The 10,074-nt window shown below is 42.3% G+C and overlaps 1 pseudogene; it reads right to left on the reverse strand.

The window, feature by feature from the left end:
• Positions 1-3,202: 3,202 nt before the first annotated feature.
• LOC124799800 lies at positions 3,203-3,320 on the reverse strand (annotated as a pseudogene).
• Between the last annotated feature and the right edge of the window lie 6,754 nt (positions 3,321-10,074).

A 10,074-nucleotide genomic window follows, 5' to 3' on the forward strand; every position in this document is an offset into this window, starting at 1 on the left:
CTGTGGTTTACATGGCATGATAACAGTATAAAAAGGCAAGGAAATATATTCATTCTCAATTGGCGCTCGGGTACAAAATGCGATTTGAAGTTTTGCTCCTGTTTCATTATGAGTTCGATACTTAAGAAAAAAAATGTGAAAGTATTCTTAAACTCTAACAAAAATTTAGCTCAATCAAGAATAAAAGGATCTAGGAATTAGGTAGCAAAATTAAACGGATAGTGGAGTTTATTGGTAGTTACGTTTGAAAGCATTCAATCGTCAGTTAAACTGTCGTTGTCGACGGTTGTGCAATAGTTAATTAACTTTATGAATACTCCCATAGCACGAACCACACTCGAACGTAAACAACATTGAATAACTTAACAGTACACATATACCATCGAAGCAAATAATGAAAAGTTCAACTTCTCCAAGAAAAACTATGTCTTATAAACGGTTTTTATAAGAGGCATTCTCTGAAACATTGCCCCAAAAAGCGACAGGCCTGGTGTGAGCTGTCAAACGAGAATTCAACATGAACAAGCAGCGAGGCCTAATTGTGCGAAAAACTTAACTACAGATCCCGACGTCAGTACAAGCCTTTCACCTTAAGATAGAAGCTGTCATTCATAGTAGGCCTAATTTAAAGAACATCTGTTATTTAGTCCAGGTCTCTCTATAAGCGATTTCTATTATTTTACGGACATGGAAAAACAGCTAGCTACAAAATTTTTTGCTGTCGACAATAAAGTTTAATACAGTGATGAGCCAATAAAGCAGGGACTACGAGTGGCTTGGATATGACAAGTCCTCGGTAGTTCCCGCAGCTATGTGACAGTTGATTTCTACCCATTGGTCACGCGATTCCTGTAAATTACGGGCAGTAGTTCGTGGGCGATGGGTGACGATATAGTCGAACACCACCATAAACGTGGTGTAATAAGAAACGTAATTCTTCCGATCAGGCGGTTAGTTTCCATTGATCCACTTGTCGGCCTCGAAGATACCTTACCCGTTTCAGTCGTAACTGATGTTGGTGTAGGGTCCATATGGAAGCATGTGGCTGTCGTCTGTTGTCGAACCCCATGTTTAATAATGTGCCCTGAACGGTGTGTTCCGAAACAAGTGTGCTGCATCAGCATTGTAATCTGTCATCATACGGGCCAAAGATCGTCGTCTATCCTGTTTCACAGAGAGGGTAAGGACCCTCATGTTTTGTTGTGATACATGGACGACCCACAACTTTTAGTCTACTCGGGGGTTTGCTGTCCTTCAGCCACATTCCATAGATGATCACATTTTCGAGATGCTCGTTCTCAGGCATTGGCCCGTAATAAACTACCCTTTCTCAAAGTCGGTTATGTCAGCGGATTTGCCAGTCTATGGCCCATATCGTGGCTAGAATTCATCCCCTTTTCTTCTTATCTTGACTTAAACACATTTATGAAAAAAATAGCAGCACCAAGAAATAATTAACGTAGAGTAATGAAATTTTCGGAATATCTTTTTCTAAGTAACATATTTCCGTAATTAACATTGTAAGATCACAGGCTAATGTAAGGGGACGATAAGGTATTGCGAAAATGAACTGTTGGTACACTAATAAACGGTATAGCCGCCGGAATGTGGAACGCAAGCATGCAAACATGCACACATTGTGTTGTACAAGTGCTGGATGTCAGTTCGTGGGATGGAGTCCCTTGCCAGTTGCACCTGGTCCGTCAATACTGGTACGGTTACAGCTCGTTGTTGATGACGCTATAGTTGTCTGGTGATATTAGATATGTCCTCGATTGTAGATGGATCTGGTAATCGAGCAGGCCAAGCAACATGTCGACACTCTGTAGAGCATTTAGGGTTACAACTGCTGTATGTTAGCGAGCGTTATCCTCTTGGAAAGCAACCCCTCGAATGCTGTTCATGAATAACAGCTCAGCGCATCGAATCATCAGACTGACGTACAAATCTGCATTCAAGCTTCTTGGTAAAGGCACGAGAGTGCTCCTTCTGTCGTACGTAATCGCACCCCACCCCATAACTCCAGGCATAGGTGCAATCTGTCTATCACGCAGACAGGTTGGTGGCAGGCCCCTTAATGGCCTCCTTCTAACCAACATGCGGCCACCACTGGCACTGTGGCAGAACCAAATTCCTCAGAAAACGCAAGAGACCTCCACCCTGCCCTCAAACGAGCTCTCGTTTGATACCACTTACGTCGAAATAGCGGTGGTCTGCGGTCAGTGGGACGCACATAAATGGCTTTGGCTCGCAGCTGCCCTTGAAGTAACCTGTTTGGAACAGTTCGTTGTGTCACTGTGTTCGAGCTGCTGGTGAAATTGCTGCTGCAGATTTAGAATGATGTGCCACGCCGAACTCGATGGTCCTCCCTCTCGGTAGTGCCACTTGATCGTCCGGAGCCCGATCTTCTTACGGCCGTAATTGAACATTGTCGTCAGCACCACTGTCAGCACAGTGGCTTTCCGCCGTTTCAAAGAATGAACATCCAGTTTCTCTGAGCCCTATTACACAACCTCGTTCAAGCTCAGTGATGTGCTGATAATGGCATCTTTGTCTACTGAAATGCATTCTTGACTAACATCAACTCACAATGCCCACTCTGAAAGGTAACTAACGCTCACGACCGTTACAGCGAGTATTTAAAGCAAACCTCATTTGGATCGTCATAGTGACGCTACTGATGGTACTACAGCCAATCTTATGCGACTGGCACAAAATTTTAATGGACATCATCTTTCAGATGCTGAAAGGAGACTAAGAACTTTCGTTTAAGGCGTACAACTCCTTCATGGTGGTGCGATTTTTTTCCGTCAGTACCACCAGGCGTGGTGGGCAGAGGGAGTAATATTACGCTTCGTCAGTGCCTACGTTAATGAAACGGTTAAAAGAGATCCTTTGCGAATAAAATATCTATGTTCAGGATCACCACGTTCTATCTACAGCTCATCAGTTCTGCCATTACCTTTTCTCACTTCTTAAATTTCATGTGTTCGGTATAAGCACTCCGTCTTCAGGCCACAAGTGGCCCATCCGGACCACCCGACCGCCTTTTCATACTCAGCTGACGATGTGGATAGGAGGGACATGTGGTCAGCACACTACTCGCCCGGTCGTTACGATGGTTTCCTTTGACTGGAGCCGCTACTATTCGGTCGAGTAGGTCCTCAATTGGCATCACGAGGCTAATTGCGTCCCCGAATAATGGAAACAGTGCAAGGTGATCCGGATGGTCACCCATCCAAGTTCCGGCCACGCCCGACAGCGCTTAACTTCGGTGATCTGACGGGAACCGGTGTATCCACTGCGGAAAGGGCGTCGCCTGTGTTCAGTATAAACATACGAAAAAATATATTCCGATCACGTAGGAGGTAAAATGTATGCTTAAAGAAATTTTATTTCGGAAAGTTTTCCAGAAATAGAATGATTGTGTACCCTTTGTTTAGGGAAAACGAGGACTTAATAGTATTGAAGCTTCTATAAACTACACACTTAAACTACAGAACAAGTTGGTTTTAGACCATGGCGCTCATGCACTGGGCATATTTTGAGTTTACCCAGCACATCGAAGATTGATATGAAAGAAAAAAGGTGACGTGTGTGGATTTCTTTGAACAGAGTGCAAACTATGATACTCTTAACCACAGTTCACGGAAGTGTAAGGTTTACCAGCTCACTAACAATTTCGGATTTTCAACATTTGTGAAGTATGTATTATAGCACAGGCACTTGTACGTTGTAGGAAAAAATGGTAGAGCGAGAGTAAAAAAATAGTGGTCTTGCTCAGGACGGTGTATTAGCCTCACTGATGTTCAGTACAGCAACAACGACCAGCCAACGTATCCTGATGGCAGGCAGTTTTATATGTGCTAATGACAAGATCGTGGCTGCCCAAAGGAGAACTTTTGAGAAAGTGGTGGAGATATTAACTAGCAGCCTTGAAGTAGTGGGTAATTACTATCACAGAAACTACTGTAACCAAACCCAGCAAAGACTCAAGTTCACAGTTTGCATCTGAGGAATAACGTAGCCTGAAGAAAACTCTATGTAATTTGGAAAGGGCAAGAGCTAGAGCACTGCTACACTCCCTAAGACTTAGGAGTGAAGTTGGATCGAACTCTCATTTAACAGCATTGTTGGGCACCAAGCGAAAGTTCAATGCTAGGAAGGATATCATTCGCCAACTGACCAACACAAAGTGGGGTGGTGACCCACAAGTGATTCAAACGACAGCTTTTGCAGTTGTCGTGAGCTGAGTATGCCGCGCCTGTGAGGAAGAATTCGGCCAACGTGGACACATTGATGTTGCGGTAAATGAGTCATGTCGCATTATAAACGGTGCTTGAGTCCCACGACGGCAGAGATGATCTACTGTCTCCTAGGGATAGCTCCCCACAGAATATGGCGCGAAATAGCTTCCGAGGAGGAGAGGAAGAAACGGACGACAGATAATCTTCACCCCATATATGGGCACCCACAACAGCTCAGACGCCTTCGCTCAAGCAGGAGCTTCCTTTGGAAGTCAGAGCCAATCAATGTCACCTCGAAAGAGAGGTGATTTCAGCTGCGGTAGGAGGCAGCACCAAATCCCATCCTGGAGCTGAAGGAAGAACTTGCGGCTGAAAGCAACAAGTCCTTCACAACCTGGAAGGCTTTCAATAGGCTGAGACTAGGGTCTCAGATAGTAATTATAACCTTTCCAGATGGGGCTACTTAGACGGTGAACAACTACTCAAGTGGGTGGGGGGGAAGGGGTCCAAACGAACGACCACCTCCTGACGTGCCCAAACCTCAGCACAAGCTGTACCCAACTGGATATACGGCTAGCTGATATAAGGCCATCTGTCTACCTAATAAGCAGGGAATACGTATTTAAACTTTAAATTTTATTTCAGTTGACTTACACTAGACTTTTAATGTATGTTGTCCTGGAGACAGAAAATAAAATAATAATGTTTAATATAGAAACATGTTCCTCGAATTCGTCATTGTTATTAAATTTAGAGACTCCGTCAGTGGTTGGACAAAATGTAAAAATACAACCGTTGTTGCTCTGTAATGCTCTGTGATTGAAAGTTTGTCATTAGAAGCATTGTTAGTTGCCTATTTAGCCCGCAGGTAAATTTTTGTTTCTTGTTGTTTCAGGTAAGCCGCCAAGGACGGGGAAGAACTACTGCACCAAAGCACACTATTCTCTACATAGCTGCGGATACCTCAAGCGAAAAAGGCACAGAGTAAGCTTCTACCAGTCTACGGGCTAACATAATCGAATAAAAGTAAAGATGGCTTCAGACGTTCTAGCATGTGTATTACAGCGTCCTAGTAAGTTGTAGCTACAGTACCTGCCGCTGCAGTCAATGGAAATGCAACAGTCATTATTGAACCCTCTCGAATCTCGATCAACAACAATTATATAAAGTTTCCATTCATTTTTGCAAATTCGCATGGTGACCTACTAACAAATATTCTTGAGTTATGGTGTGTCTGCAAACTGAAAAGGGAGCAGTGGAGTGCCTTTTCCTCAACCCAGCTACGCCACAAGGAGCTCCAACAAGATGTTTCACAGAAATGTCACAAGCGAAATCAGGAAGTGTTTATTTCTCAATAAATGTGCTAATTTTATACGCAGTACAGAATTTCAGAATTCCAGCGTAACATACGGACGCGTTTGTTTGACGGGAGATACTCATTGTGGTTAACTGATTGCATCAGATGGGCTGTGGTTCCCGAAACCATAATCTCATAGTGAGACCGGGAAACTACTTTATTCGTTACTTTATATGTACAAGAAGTTTAGACTCAACTGAAAAATACAATTTTTACATTCTGCCTCTGATTTTCATCTCTACTTACTTGAACCGTTGGCTATTAAGACAACATTCTGACACAGACAACGAACTGCAGACTAGTGGAGAGATGTGGCGGAAAGCACACGCGGCTTCCTTCTATGACGAGAGTACTGGAAATTTGGTACAACGCTACGAAAAACATCAAAGTAAGTGGCAGCGGTGATTAGGTAGAGAAGTAACAGGAAGGTGTAGCCAAATATTGCAGCTAAAACGTTTTTCATTTTCGCTGTGATTTCCATTTCGCAACAACTGGGACCTTATTTTGTGAATAACTCTAGTTTTCTATCCGTTATGTATCATCCACGAGTGCTTGCCTGTCTTTATCGTTGTATGAACACTGCCTTAGAAGAGACAGGGGAATATGTGAATAGTCGGCGAAAAAGTATGGAGACACCCTTATAACAGAATTAAATTTCTAAATACAAGTATTCAGAATAGGAGAATGGTATTTGGAGTACGTTTGTCTTTGTTTTACCTATTTTAAATTTCTTTTTGTCTCGTTGTATTGTGAAGAGTTTTTGTTATATGTAACTGAAATTGTTATATTGAATCAAAACTGTTACTCGAACACCATTTTGTGGGCTATACAAAGCGACGGTAAAGAATCTCATAATGTGAGAAAACTGTTTCCTAATATCAGAAATATGGTAAAAATTTGTGTAATTTTTATCTGGTTCGTATCTTTATATCTGGCAATGTTTTTTAAGATAAAAAATGCCGCGTTGCACCGTGGATCGGAATCGACGTTAAGCTTTGGATCCCTCCTAACTGGCCGGGCATGCCATACCACCTGCAATAGGACCATGTCTAAAGCGCCACTTACTCTTCGACTTACAGACATATACGTCGAGTTTCATCCTGCAAAATCAAAATCGCAAGCTCAATGCATTACACCCAAATATGGGCCAAATTAAATAGGCGATGGAATCATCACCATACAATCCGGATATACTGAGACAGGATTTCTTTCTGCGTTCCGGAGTAATAGCTTAGAATGCGTATTTGAAAAGCTGGTGTAATGACTTTAAGAAAGGTGTAGTCCAATGCATCATATAATCATCGTCGTGGTTGTCATCAACAACGATTCTTCTTCTACTACCGGGTGAGACACATCTCCAGATTCTTACAGAAATTTATATCCTTCAGCAATATGACTCCATATTTTTCCTGCATCCATTTCCTCGTCATCTGTCTTCCTTCAATTGGCTCGTTACCTTGGTCATTCCTCATCTCCTGTATACCACCATAGAACGTCAGTCTGACACCCATTCACTGTCATTTTGTTCCCAGGTCACTCTTTTATGATTAGTCTGCTCATGTTCGTTAAGGTCAAACGTGTAACTATTTAATCCTTTGGTTTTTATCAGAACCAGGATTTTGATAACGGCTAATGCGGAAACACGTAAAAATGGATTAATAAATGACGGAATGCCTGACAATCCCTTACAGATCAGCAAACTGCTGCCTACGTAAGTTTGTCATCACAGTCGCCTCTCTTGTGGGTGACACATTTGTTTGTTTCCTTAACCATTTCATGCCTGCTCCTCAAGACATCTCAGACATTTAGCATTAAAGGGTCCAACTTCTCTACTCTAAGTGAAAACCGTTTAAATGCACTGATTTTAAACTCATATTTTCAGGCTATTTGCAAGGTTGTAGATACTGTATTGGTGCACTGTGCGCGTTTACACTCTTCTAGTCTAATTAGTTTCGTAGCCTACGTGTTCTTGTTCTCGTAAGTCATTCCATGCTCTTATACTTTCCTGCAGCAGAGGAAAAAACCGGCATGTCATCAGCAAAACGGTGGTCTTTCGGATATCTTCCTTTCGTTTCCCGATTTAAGAATCTGAACTGTTCTTTTTTTTTTTTTTTTTTTTTTTTTTTTGAGTGCGACCTTAGTGATATGACATCGTATAGACCGGCTCCTCTTTCAGTTTCAAATTTCTCACTACTGTGATGACGTGTATATAATCTTCATGTACATGTTGGTAACACTTGTATATATTTTTTAGTAAACACGATCAATATCTCTAATCGGTATATGTACAGGATTATCATATTCCATGAAACACTTTAAAAAATTCAAATCAGGTATATCGTAACGTGTGATACAATGCGTGAAAGTCAAACTTTCAAAGTGTGGTTTTAACATGATGCTGAAAACATAGTTCCGAAAACTGTCAACAGACCTGTGATTGTTGACAATGGTAGCGAATCAGCAGTGAGAGTTGGTATTACATCGTTCTCGCCTAGTGGAGTTTTTTGTTGCTTTGGCGTTGGCGTTCTCTGCACGCGACGTGATGTCTGACGAGTCTCCCAATATTGTTACTCGTCGGGGTAATGTCCTTCTCATGTTTGGTAAGAATACATGCCATGTTTAACCAGGTTCTTCCGAAATTCACGATTCAATGATTCATACTTTTCACGTTACATCTGATCATGTAGATACTGCTTATTTTGATTCTGATTTGTATACATTCCTGTGGAGTTTCAAGATCCCTTGCTAAAAGGCTGACATCTCTCTTGATTTTGTTCTCAGGTTATGTTTCCACACCGTGACGGTTACATTAGTCCATTTCTTCTAGCGAATGCAGTGATCGAGTATATCGCGGTTAGAGTTTAAAATATTCCACCAGAAGTGGACGATTTATTTCTTAAGGAGGCGTTGGTTCCTTTTGGAGTCGTCTACACAACACCGCCTGCAAAGTTACAGTGATATCCGAACCGTAGAAATGTGTTTTCAAAAGAACACTGCTTCACACCTGAATGCTTGTGGTTGCCGGATTCATGTTATGTATGCAGGGCAAGAAGGAATCTGCTTCCTTTGTAATGAAAGTGGCCGTCTCAGATCCAATTGGCAGAGTCGTGTTCTGTTTTTAAAAGATGTTTTTCACAGAACGCTTTCCATTGACATTAGCTGAAGTAGTGTCTCCTCATGTGCTGTCGATATTTCTCCAGCCTTAGGGGACGTGTAGGGAAACTAGTTAAAATTTGCAGACGCGCGAAATTTGACACGGACTTCAATGCGAGATGCCTTTACTAGGTTCCACAACGAAACATTGTCTCGAAATTTGGAAGAGAACCCGAAGAAATTCTGGTCGTATTTAAAGTACACAAGCGGCAAGACACAGTCAATACCTTCCCTGCGCAGTGCCGATGGTAATGTTACCGACAACTGTGCCTCTAAAGCGGAGTTATTGAACGCAGTTTTCCGAAATTCCTTCACCAGGGAAGACGAATGGAATATTCCAGAATTTGAAAGACGAACAGCTGCTAGCATGAGTTTCTTAGAACTAGATACGTTAGGGGTTGCGAAGCAACTCAAATCGCTTGATACAGGCAAGTCTTCAGGTCCAGATTGTATACCGATTAGGTTTCTTTCAGATTACGCTGATACAATAGCTCCATACTTAGCAATCATATACAACCGCTCGCTCACCGATAGATCTGTACCTACAGATTGGAAAATTGCGCAGGTCGCACCAGTGTTTAAGAAGGGTAATAGGAGTAATCCATCGAACTACAGACCCATATCATTGACGTCGGTTTGCAATAGGGTTTTGGAGCATATACTGTATTCCAACATTATGAATCACCTCGGAGGGAACGATCTGTTGCTACGTAATCAGCATGGTTTCAGAAAACATCGTTCTTGTGAAACGCAGCTAGCTCTTTATTCGCACGAAGTAATGGCCGCTATGGACAGGGGATCTCAAGTTGATTCCGTATTTCTAGATTTCTGGAAAGCTTTTGACGCCGTTCCTCACAAGCGACTTCTAATCAAGCTGCGGGCCTATGGGGTATCGTCTCAGTTGTGCGACTGGACTCGTGATTTCCTGTCAGGAAGGTCGCAGTTCGTAGTAACAGACGGCAAATCATCGAGTAAAACGGAAGTGATATCAGGTGTTCCCCAGGGAAGCGTCCTGGGACCTCACCTGTTCCTGATCTATATAAATGACCTGGGTGACAATCTGAGAAGTTCTCTTAGGTTGTTCGCAGATGATGCCGTAATTTACTGTCTAGTAAGGTAATCCGAAGACCAGTATCAGTTGCAAAGCGATTTAGAAAAGATTGCTGTATGGTGTGGCAGGTGGCAGTTGACGCTAAATAACGAAATGTTCCAAAAGAAATCCGTTGGAATTCGATTACTCGATAAATAGTACAAGAAGATGCTACTAGTCCACTAAAGAGACAGCTTACATTACACTCGTTCGTCCTCTGTTAGAGT

Source organism: Schistocerca piceifrons, chromosome 5 (genome assembly GCF_021461385.2).
Source record: "Schistocerca piceifrons isolate TAMUIC-IGC-003096 chromosome 5, iqSchPice1.1, whole genome shotgun sequence".
Lineage (NCBI taxonomy): Eukaryota > Metazoa > Arthropoda > Insecta > Orthoptera > Acrididae > Schistocerca > Schistocerca piceifrons.